Raw genomic sequence first — 12,561 nt, forward strand, 5'->3', positions numbered from 1 at the left:
CAGCACTGACCTCTCTGACCTCTGAATAGCAGCTTTCATGCAGCTCAAGCTGTGTAATCCTTTGTTATCTGCTGGAGACTAATCTCCCTCCTCGCCCCTCCCCTCTCCATAGGTTACACAGGCCTCGACTGATGTAAAAGAGTCGAAATTTCCTAATAATGAGCAGTGAATGGGACAGAGGAGGGAGAGGGGGACCTGGGGAAAGTCTTTTTGAATGCAGATAATGGCATATTTGCCTAATAGACCCAATTACAATGTTATCCATGTTCCTCAAGTCAGTTCGATTACAATGATATGTAACTTGCATAATATTTATTTTATTTGACAGCTTTTAAAAATTAAAACCTTTAAAAAAAATAATATTAAATGTCCCTTAAAATTGCTATCGGTACCTTGCTTGCGTATATGTGACTTTTTGATCACTCTTTTCCATTTTCTCTGGATTTAATGCATCCAAAAATGTGCCATTTTGCACATACCATCACAGGGGGAATCCAGCCACTAGACCACCACAGAAGGGCTATTGAGGACTTTTAAATGCTGCAGCTGCATTTAACGGAGAATGTAATCCGTTTGAGTTTTAACCCCTTAGGGACCAAGCCTATTTGAGCCTTAATGACCAGGCTCATTTTTCAAAATCTGACCTGTCTCACTTTATGCGCTTATAGCTCAGTGATGCTTTAACATATGCTAGCAATTCTGAGATTGTTTTTTTTGTAACATATGGCACTTTATATTGGGGGCAAAATTTGGTCACTATCTTTTGTGTTTTTTGTGAAAAACATTAAAATATCATGAAAAATTAGAAAAATTTGCACTTTACAAACTTTGAAATTCTCTGCTTCTAAAAAAAAGAAAGTAGTATCACATAAATTAGTTACCAGGTCACATTATCAATATGTCCTCTTTATTCTGGCATAATTTCGTAAACATATTTTACTTTTCTTGGGTGTTACGGGGCTTAGAAATGTATCAGCAAATTATCAATTTTTCATGAAATTTCCAAAACTAATTATTTTAGGGACCAGTTCTTTTTTTAAGTGTGTTTAGGAGGCTTGTATACTTGAAACCCCCATAAATGACCCCATTTTGGAAACTACACACACTAAGGAATTAATCTAGGTGTATAATGAGCATTTTAACCCTACAGGGGCTGGAGGAAAGTATTCATAATTAGGCCGGAAAAAATGGAAAATAGAAATTTTCAAATAATATGTTTGTTCAGATTAAATTATCTCATTTTCACAAGCAACAGGAGAGAAAAAGCACCCCAAAATTTGTAACACAGGTTCTCCTGAGTATAATGGTACCCCATATGGGGGCGTAAACCACTGTATGGGCACACAGCAGGGCTCGGAAGGAAGGGAGCGCCAATTAGCATTTTCAGTGCAGATTTTGCTGTAGAAGTTTCTGAGCACCGGGTGCGTTTGCAGAGCACCTGTAGTGTCAGCAGAGTGAAACCCCCCATAAGTCACCCCATTTTGGAAAGTGCACCCCTCAAAGAATACATTTGGTGTGCGGTGAGCATTTTGACCCCACAGGTATTAGAGGAAAGTATTCAAAATTAGACAGTAAAAATGAAAAAGTTGAATTTTTCCAATAATATGTTTGTTTAGTTTGAAATTTCTCAACTTCACAAGGAAAGGGAGAGAAAACGCACCCCGAAATCTGTAACGCAGGTTCTCCTGAGTACAACGGTACCACATATGTGAGCATAAACCACTGTATGGGCACACAGCGGGGCTCAGAAGGGAAGGAGCGCCAATTAGCATTTCAGTGCATATTTTGATGAACAAGTCTCCGAGCGCCAGGTGCGTTTGCAGAGCCCCTGTAGTGTCAGCAGAAGAGAAACCCCCCAAAAGTCACCCCATTTTGGAAAGTGCACCCCTCAAAGAAGTCATCTTGGGGTGCAGTGAGCATTTTGACCCCACAGGTATTAGAGGAAAGTATTCAAAATTAGACAGTAAAAATGAAAAACTCGAACTCAATAATATGTTTGTTTAGTTTGAAATTTCTCAACTTCACAAGGAAAGGGAGAGAAAGCGCACCCCAAAATCTGTAACGCAGGTTCTCCTGAGTACAACGGTACCCCATATGTGGGCATAAACCACTGTATGGGCACACAGCAGGGCTCAGAACGGAAGGAGCGCCAATGTGCAGATTTTTCTGAAGAAGTGCAGATTTTTCTGAAGTGCAGATTTTTCTGAAGAAGTTTCCGAGCGCCGGGTGCGTTTGCAGAGCCCCTGTAGTGTCCGCAGAAGAGAAACCCCCCAAAAGTCACCCCATTTTAAAAAGGGCACCCCTCAAAGAAGTCATCTTGGGGTGCAGTGAGCATTTTGACCCCACAGGTATTAGAGGAAAGGATTCAAAATTAGAAAGTAAAAATGAAAAAAAAAATACTTTTTTCAATAATATGTTTGTTTAGTTTGAAATTTCTCAATTTCACGAGAAACAGGAGAGAAAATGCACAGGAAAATTTGTAAACAGGTTCTCCTGAGTACCACGGTACCTCATGTGTGGGCATAAACCACTGTATGGGCACGCAGCAGGGCTCAGAAGGGAAGGAGCGTCATTTTGCTGGTGCAAAACTGCAGCTAGTATCGGTTATTAGAATAGCGCAGTTGCTAAAAAATTTTTTTTTAAATGAGATTACAGGTAATCTGGGGTGGTGACGGGCAACATGGAAGTGTTTACTTGCTATCTGGGGTGGTGACGGGCAATCTGGGGTGGTACGAGCAGTCTGTGGCAATCTGGGGTGTTTATGGGCAATCTGGGGGTGTTTACTGGCTATCTGGGTTGGTTACGGGCAATCTGGGGTGGTTACGGGCAATCTGGGGGTGTTTACTGGATATCTAGGGGTGTTTACTGGCTATCTAGGGGTGTTTAGTGGCTATCTAGAGTGGTAAAGGACAATCTGGGGGTGTTTACCGACTATCTAGGGGTGTTTACTGGCTCTATGGGGTGGTAACGGACAATCTGGGGGTGTTTACTGCCTATATGGGGTGGTAACAGACAATCTAGGGGCGTTTACTGGCTATCTGAGTTGGTGATGGGCAATCTGGGGGGGGGTCACAGGCAATCTGGGGTGGGTATGGGCAATCTGGGGTGGTTAGGGGCAATCTGGGGTGGTTAGGGGCAATCTGGGGTGGTTAGGGGCAATCTGTAGTGGTTATGGGGGGCCTGTGACAATCTGGGGTGGTTACAGGCAATCTGGGGTTGTTTACTGGCTATCTGGGATGGTTACGGGTAATCTGAGCGGTTACAGGTAAACTGGAGTGGTTATGAATAATCTGGGGTGGTTACAGGTAATTTGGGGTGGTTACAGGTAATGCTGAGTGGTTACAGGTAATGCGGAGTGGTTACAGGTAAAGCGGGGTGGTTACAGGTAAAGCGGGGTGGTTACAGGTAATGCAGAGTGGTTACAGGTAATCTGGAGTGGTTACAGGTAATGCGGGGTGGTTACAGGTAATCCGGGGTGGTTACAGGTAATCTGGGGTGGTTACAGGTATAGTATATACCGCTGATCACTTGTACCAGGACCACATCGGCTAGTCCATGATCATTGCCCCATGCTCTCCGCCACCTCTGGTAGTGGAGAGAATGAGAGTTTGATCTTTTTTTAAGGGTACAAACACACTTGCTGTATCGGCAGCGAGTTTCTGGCTGCATATTCGCAGCAAGACTCGCTGAGGATCCCGGCCATCTGTACTCAATGGCAGACAAACTGTTTACTTGCTATCTGGGGTGGTGACGGGCAATCTGGGGTGGTACGAGCAGTCTGTGGCAATCTGGGGTGTTTATGGGCAATCTGGGGGTGTTTACTGGCTATCTGGGTTGGTTAGGGGCAATCTGGGGTGGTTACGGGCAATCTGGGGGTGTTTACTGGCTATCTGGGGGTGTTTACTGGCTATCTGGGGGTGTTTACTGGCTATCTAGAGTGGTAAAGGACAATCTGGGGGTGTTTACCGACTATCTAGGGGTGTTTACTGGCTCTATGGGGTGGTAACGGACAATCTGGGGGCGTTTACTGGCTATCTGAGTTGGTGACGGGCAATCTGGGGGGGGGTCACAGGCAAACTGGGGTGGTGATGGTCAATCTGGGGGAGGAGTGACAGGCAATCTGGGGTGGGTATGGGCAATCTGGGGTGGTTAGGGGCAATCTGTAGTGGTTATGGGTGGCCTGTGACAATCTGGGGTGGTTACAGGCAATCTGGGGGTGTTTACTGGCTATCTGGGAGGGTTACGGATAATCTGAGCGGTTACAGGTAAACTGGAGTGGTTATGAATAATCTGGGGTGGTTACAGGTAATCTGGGGTGGTTACAGGTAATGTGGAGTGGTTACAGGTAATGCGGAGTGGTTACAGGTAATCTGGGGTGGTTACAGGTAGTGCGGGGTGGTTACAGGTAATCCGGGGAGACTACAGGTAATGTGGGGTGGTTACAGATAATCTGGGGTGGTTACAGGTAATCTGGGGTGGTTATAGGTAATGCAAGGTGGTTACAGGTAATCTGGGGTGGTTACAGGTAATGCGGAGTGGTTACAGGTAATGCGGGGTGGTTACAGGTAATGCGGGGTGGTTACAGGTAATCTGGGGTGGTTACAGGTAATGCGGAGTGGTTACAGGTAATCTGGGGTGGTTACAGGTAATCTGGGGTGGTTACAGGTAATGCGAGGTGGTTACAAGTAATCTGGGGCACTTGACATTTTATCCCGTCACCAATGATTTTTTGTGACAGGGGACAAAAAGTGCCGGCAGCATTTGGAACAAGTGATCAGTGGTATATAGTATATACCGCTGATCACTTGTACCAGGACCACATCGGCTAGTCCCTGATCATTGCCCCATGCTCTCCGCCACCTCTGGTAGTGGAGAGAATGAGAGTTTGATCTTTTTTTAAGGGTACAAACACACTTGCTGTATCGGCAGCGAGTTTCTGGCTGCATATTCGCAGCGAGACTCGCTGAGGATCCCGGCCATCTGTACTCAATGGCAGACAAACTCGCAACTCAGCCAATCAGTGCTGCGGTGGGGCAGCGCACTGATTGGCTGAGCGGGACGTGCCGGGAATCAGCGAAGGACCAGGTGATGTATAGTTGGGACCAGGTGATGTATAGTCTCCGGCGGCCGGGGGGTTAACGGGTCGGCCTTTGGACAAACTCGCAGCAGGGATTAACATCCCTGATGCGAGTTTGTCTGCCATTGAGTACACAGGGCCGGGATCCTCAGCGAGTCTCGCTGCAAATACGCAGCGGGAAACTCGCTGCCGATGCGGCAAGTGTGTTTGTACCCTAAGGAATTAATCACTATGAACACTAAGGTTATTCCAGGGGGGACAGGGGGGGGGACATTCATCTCCTCTCACTGTGGATTAACGGTGAGAGGAGATGAAAGCATGCAATGCCCGTTACCGGTGGCCGCCGTTATACTGGTAATAACGGCAATCGTCGGTGCGGGGACTGGCCGGGACTGAGCCCACATTCTGTCCCAACTTCTCAGCGACCTCCGGTAACTGAGAGGAGGGGGCTGCGGGATTGTGTTTGGTGCATTTTTTTTTTACTTTTTTACACTAGTGCACATTACTGTACACTAGTGTAAGACTTTGATCATATTATACAATGCACTGTACTGCTTCTGCAGTACAGTGTATTGTATCATGTGACCATCCTGCTGACAGGCAGTAGCACAGCCACCCCTGTCAGCAGGATGGCTTATCCATGGTAAGCCCGGGGTCCTTCATTAGGCTCCGGAATTACCATGGAGATGTTGGGGACCGGACGGCGCCGCAGGACCTCCGATCACGTAAGTGGACCTGCGGCGCCGTCCGCTACACACCGGAACCCGTTAGATGCCGCTGTCATGCTTTGACAGCGGCATTTAATGGGTTAAACTGTCCGGAGCGGAGAATCCTCATACTGACAGCTGATCCCCTGCACTGCCGCCGCCGGGCGGCAATTCATTCCGATGCGTACGCCGTTAAAAGGCGTACGCATCGGAATAAAGTGGCCGCCGTGAAAAGGCAGCACGGTGGTCACTAAGGGGTTAAAGTGTCACTGTCGTGAAATTTTTTTTCCAGGTGATTTTAAGAAACTTTGTAATTGGGTTTATTAGCCGAAAAATGCATTTTTATCATGAAAAAGCAGTTTGAAGCTCTCCCCCCTGTCTTCATTGTTCTCCAAGGAGAGAGCTAAATAGAAGACCAAGACAACATAGAGTTAATCTACAAATACCTCACCCTCTATCTCCTCTGACAGTCACCACTGACCTCTCTGAGCTCTGATCATAGAGTTCACCCAGCTCTGTGCCTGTAATCCTCTGTTATCTGCTTTCTGCTGTCGGCTAACTCCCTCCTCCCCTCTCTATAGGAACAGACTGGGTACGTCTGATGCAACAAGTCACAATTTCCTGATTTTTTGCAGTGAATGGAAAAGAGGAAGGAGGGGGAAAAGGCTTTTTAAATGCAGATAATGGCATATTTGGCTAATAAACCCAATTAAAAAGTTTCTTAAAATCGCCTGGACTATTGATTTTTGCAAAAAAAAAAAATATGACAGTGACCCTTTAACCCCTTAACCCCTAGACGACCCTGGACGAAGGGTAAGTCATGGAAGTCTGTCCCCAGACGACCCATGACGTAACTCTACGTCCTGGGTGTTTCTCCCGCTATGAAGCGCGCTCCGGAGCGGAGCGCGCTTCATAGGAGGTGGGGGCCGGCTGCAGTGAGCAGCCGGGACCTCACCGGTAATGACACGCTGCAGCAATCGCGCTGCCGCGTGTCATTAACCCCTTAAACGCTGTGATCGTGGCGCGACCGCGGCGTTTAAGTGTAAGTGACAGGGGGAGTCCCCTGTGACTTACTGATCGGGACCCCCGCAGTGTGACTGCGGGGGTCCCGATAGTTGAAACGGACCGCCAGAGGTCTCTCACCTGCCTCCGTGCGGTCCGATCGGCGATCTGCTACACTGAGCCTGCACAGGCAGGCTCAATGAGCAGAGCGCCGATAACACTGATCAGTGTTATGCCTATGGCATAGCAATGATTAGTGAAGAAATCAAACTAGTGTATGTAAAAGTCCCCCAAAGGGACTTCAAATGTGTAAAAAAAAAAAAAAGTTCAAAACACTATTACACTACCCCAAAACCCCTCCCCCAATAAAAGTTGAAATAACCCCCCCAATCCTATTATATATATAAAACATATAAAAATAAATAAATAGATAAACATATAATATACCGTAGCGTGCGTAATTGTCCGATCTATTAAAATATAACAAGCGTCATTGTGATCGGGGAACGGCGTACACGAAAAGAGGGAAAAAAGTGCGCAGATTACCGATTTTATGTTGCATTATATATTTTAAAAAATCAATAAAAAGTGATCAAAACGTCCGATCTTCACAAATATGGTATTAATAAAAACTAGAGATCATGGCGGAAAAAATGACATCTCATACAGCCCCGTAGGTGAAAAAATAAAACCGTTATAAGCGTCACAATAGGCCCATTTTATTAATATTTAATTGCCAAAAAAAAGGATTTCATAAAAAAAATACATATATAACATTAGAGAATCTGTGTAACCTGCATCTGGCTGTGTTCGGACTGACCTATAGAATAATAGTATTATGTCGCTATTACCATGTTGTGTATTACGTAGACACAGGAACCCCCCAAACGTTACCATATTGCATTCTTTTTTACGATTTCACCTATTTATATCTTCATAAATAATATATTTGGAATTCCATCATACATGTTATGGTAAAATGAATGACGCCATTACAAAGTACAACTATTCCTGTAACAAACAAGCACTTACATGGCTTGTAGATAGAAAACTGAGAGTGCTAGAGCTCTTAGAAGGGGAGGAGGGAAAAACGAAAACACTAAGATCAAAATTTGTGCGGTCCACTGGGTCATTTTGGGCCTGGTCCTCAAAGGGTTAAGGATGGAGCCCAAAATGGCCTCAACCCCTTAGCGACCCATGACGTATCTGATACGTCATGACGCCGCGGGGGGTGTTCAGAGCGGGGTCCCGCCGGGACCCTGCTCTGAACGGCGCTGATCCCGGCTGACACGTGCAGCCGGGCAGTGCCTCTGTTAGTCGGCGCGGGTCCCGTTGCCGCGCCGGCTAATTAAGCACTTCAATGCAGCTGTCAAACCTGACAGCTGCATTGAAGTGCTTTATGCACAACATCCCTGGTGTCTAGTGGGTCGGATCTCCCCCCGCGATGCGATCGCGGGGGGGAGATCCGTTCTTCTGGCCGTGCCGGGCCTCAGCGTCGGAATGACGCTGATCCCGGCTCGGCAATAGATTGCTATGGCCTGCAGCAGGCCATAGCAATCTATGACCGATCTCATGGATCTTTGCTGTGTATATACACAGCATTGATCTCTATGAGAGATCAGTGCTATGTATATACAAGCCCCCAGGGGGGCTTCTAGTCCATGTAAAAAAAAAAGTAAAAAAGTGTTTTTATTAATAAAAAATCCCCTCCCCTAATAAAAGTCCAAATCACCCCCCTTTTCCCATTTTATAAATATAAATTAATAAATAAATAAATTAATAAACATATTTAGTATCGCCGCGCGCGTAATCGCCCGAACTATTAATTAATCACATTCCTGATCTCGCACGGTAAACGGCATCAGCGCAAAAAAATTCCAAAGTGCAAAATTGCGCATTTTTGGTCGCATCAAATCCAGAAAAAATGTAATAAAAAGCGATCAAAAAGTCGTATATGCGCAATCAAGGTACCGGTAGAAAGAACACATCATGGCGCAAAAACTGACACCTCACACAGCCCCATAGATCAAAGGATAAAAGCACTATAAGCCTGGGAATGGAGCGATTTTAAGTGACATATATTTGTTAACAATGGTTTGAATTTTTTACAGGCCATCCGATACAATATAAGTTATACATGTTATATATCATAGTAATCGTAACGACTTGAGGAACATGCATAACAAGTCAGTTTTACCATAGGGCGAACGGCGTAAATGCAAAACTCCCCGAAATCAAAACAAATTTGTTTGTTTTTTTCAATTTGACAGCGCAAATGATTTTTTTCCGGTTTCACAACATATTTTATGGAAAAATTATGCCTGTAATTGCAAAGTACAATTGGTTTCGCAAAAAATAAGCACTCATATAAGTCTCTAGGTGAAAAAATGCAAGCGCTATGGACTTTTAAACATAAAATGGAAAAAGCAAAAGCGCAAAAACGAAAATTGGCTTGGACCTTAAGGGGTTAAGGAACGGACCAAATTTTATGAATATGACCTGTGTCATTTTATCCATTAATAACTTTGTGATGCTTTTACCTATCCGGCTGATTCTGAGATTGTTTTCTCGTGACATGTTGTACTTTATATTTCTGGTAAATTGGAGTCGATACTCATAATGAATCTTTATGAAAAAAACAAAATAACGTGAAAAATTGCATTTTTCTAACTTTGAAATTTTCTCCTTGCATGCAAAATAGTTGTGCCACATAAATTAGATATTAAATAGCATTAGCAATATGTCTACTTTATGTTGGCAGCATTTATTAAACTTGCCTTCACTTTTATAAGACAATAGAGAGCCTTAAAGGACAACTCCGGCGGGACCCCCCCCAAAAAAAAAACACAGACACACACAGACACCATACTCACCATCCCTCCGGTGACGATCGCCACTCCATTCGCCCGCCGTCCGCCTCACCGTCACTTGCGTCCGCCGTCCAGCGATGTCTCCTTCTTCCGGGTCCATGAGAGAGAAAAGGCTGCCAGCGCGCTTGCGCACCGGCAGCCTTTTCATTGGCTGGAGCGCATCACATGGCTTCCAGCAAGCTCAGCCAATCAGGGCTGAGCAAGCTGGAAGCCATGTGATGCGCTCCAGCCAATGAAAAGGCTGCTGGTGCGCATGTGCACCAGCAGCCTTTTCTCTCCCATTCACTCTTAATGAAGACGCCGAGGAGGAAGAAGACCCAGACTGCGCCTGTGCAGAATAGCCTCGAACTCCGGCTAACAGGCTATTCGAGGCTATTCTGCACAGGCGCAGTACCGCCCGGAATGGAAGCGGCTGCACTGCGCATGTGCGGCGGCGGCGGCGTCCGGCATCAGAATGTCACAGCCACTCTGCCATTTGAATCACGCCCAGAGGGGCGTGATTACAGCGGAAGAACGCCCAGGGGACCGTGACTACCTGCTAGCCGCACACCGCCCAGATGACTACCTCAGGTAATTAGCATACAGGGCGCCAGTTTTATAAAGTTACTTTGCGGCTTACACGGGGAAGGCACGGAGGCTATGGAAACACGTGTGGCAAGTGTGCTGTGTGCTCTAACAGCACATTTCAAAAGCTCTATATGCTTTTTTCCAGTGATTGGTTCCCTTTAAAGTTTAGCAGCATTTTTCCACATTTCCCCAAGAATTCCAAAATCAGATTTTTCAAGGGACCTGTTCACGTTTGAAGTGGATTTGAGGGGGCTGTATATTATGAAGCCCCACAAAGCACCCCATTTCAGAAACTGCACCCCCCAAACTTTTCAAAATCAATGCCAGAAAATGTTTAAAGCTTAACTGTCATATTTTTTTTTATTGCAGAAATCGGTAGTATAAGCGATTTTAAGAAACTTTGTAATAGGTTTTATCAGCCAAAAAAAGCCTCCTTCTGTACTGAAGAAGCAATCTCCCAGCCTCCCCCCGACTTCTTATCTGTGCATTATCAGGCAAACACGTCTTCATTACAGAGAAGCCAGTGAAGACGGGCTCTGCTCTCTCCATTGTAAGCCTATGAAGGAGGGAGGGGCTGAGGGAGATTAGGGAGCAGGAAGAGGTGACATGAAGGTCAGCTGTTGGTAGACTCTCTGGGCCCCTAAACCGCAGGATTCTGGGGTCAGAAAGGTCAGTGCTTATCTATGAACTTACTGAGAGAAGATTGCAGGGTGTTGTGCTTTGCAAGACTGCTCCGTGCTCAGTCACTTCAAACAGCCCCTCCCCTATCCATAGCCACATAATGGAGACAGAAATCCTGCTGCTTCTGAAGTCTGGGGGGAGGCTGGGAGATTGCTTTTTCAGTCCAGAAGGAAACTCTTTTGGTTTATAAAACCTATTACAGAGTTTCTTAAAATCGCTTGAACTGTTGATATTTAATGTTTTCAAAAAAATGGCCCTGGAATGACAGTTACGCTTTAAACCCTTTAAGTGAGTCACAGAAATAAAAGCTAAGTGTGTGAGAAAATTGAAAATTTCAATTTTCTTTGCAGAAATTATATTGTGATCCAATATCTTTCATAATAGAAAACCTATTTCCAGAGAAATACACAACAATTTTTATTGCCCCATGTCTGCAGTTTATAGAAATATACGATATGTGGCCCTATTGAGCTATTTGACTCAACCACAAGCCTCAGATGTAAAGGAGCGCCTAGTGAATTTTGAAGCCTCCATTATAATCGGCCAATTTTTAAAGTACCACTTCTGGTTGGCAGAGGCTCTGGGGTGCCAAAACCTAACAATCACCCCTAAAGAGACACCATTTAGGAAAATCCACCCCTCGAGGAATGTAACAAGGGGTATAGTGAGCATATGGACCCCACTGGTGACAGACACAAATGTGGAACAATGTGCCATGAAAATTAAAAATTAAATTTTTTACACTAAAATGTTGGTGTGACTTTTAATTTTTGATGTTCACAGGGGTTAAAAGAAAAAATAAACCACTAATTATGTATAGCAATTTCCCCCGATTACAGGAGTACCCCACATGTAGACACAAAATGCAAAGCCGGCGCACGGAAAGCCTCCAAAGGGAAGGAGCGCAATTTGGATTTTGGAAGCTGGATTTGGCCAGAATGGAGGACAAAGGGTTCGCAGATCCCCCCCTGCTGCCAAAACATTGTAAACCCCCCACAAGTGACCCCAACGAACTCAGGAATCTGTGGCTCATGTGTCAGAGACTGGGGTCCAGGTGGGGTCACTTGAGGGGGCTTCCTGGGGACTAGTCCTGGGGCGGCACTTTGGGGGCTTATCATCACTAAATGATGACAATGAGAAAGGAAGAAGGAACGAGGGATCTTCCTCTTCTCTTCACACACACCGGATTTGCAGCGAAATCCGCTGTGAATCCAGTGTCAGTACATCCCTATGAGAATACATACACGCATCGGGATTAACATCCCGCTGCCTGTAAGTCAGTGTGCTGCCCCGCCACAGCCACTGATTGAGTGGGCAGGACGTCATGCCGAAAACCCCCGAAGCAAAACGAAGCGGGGAGGAGGTGATGCATGCTCCAGCCAGCGGGGAGTTAACTTACATACACGCAGTGGGATGTCATTCCTGCTGCATATATGTATTCTCATAGAAATGCACTGACACTGGAAATCCGCTGTGGATCCAGTGAGTGTGAATGCATCCTTTAGAGGGGAGTGTAAGTGTTATGCTTTTACACGTGTAAGTGTTTTATGTACTGTTTTTACATTTTATTTGTGTGTGTGTTTTTGACTGTATTTCACTTGGGGGGCACACCGGGGTGGGGGGAGAGCGGAGAGGGTGGCAGGAGTAAATTTATTTA

The sequence above is a fragment of the Dendropsophus ebraccatus genome, chromosome 3 (assembly GCF_027789765.1).
Source record: "Dendropsophus ebraccatus isolate aDenEbr1 chromosome 3, aDenEbr1.pat, whole genome shotgun sequence".
NCBI lineage: Eukaryota > Metazoa > Chordata > Amphibia > Anura > Hylidae > Dendropsophus > Dendropsophus ebraccatus.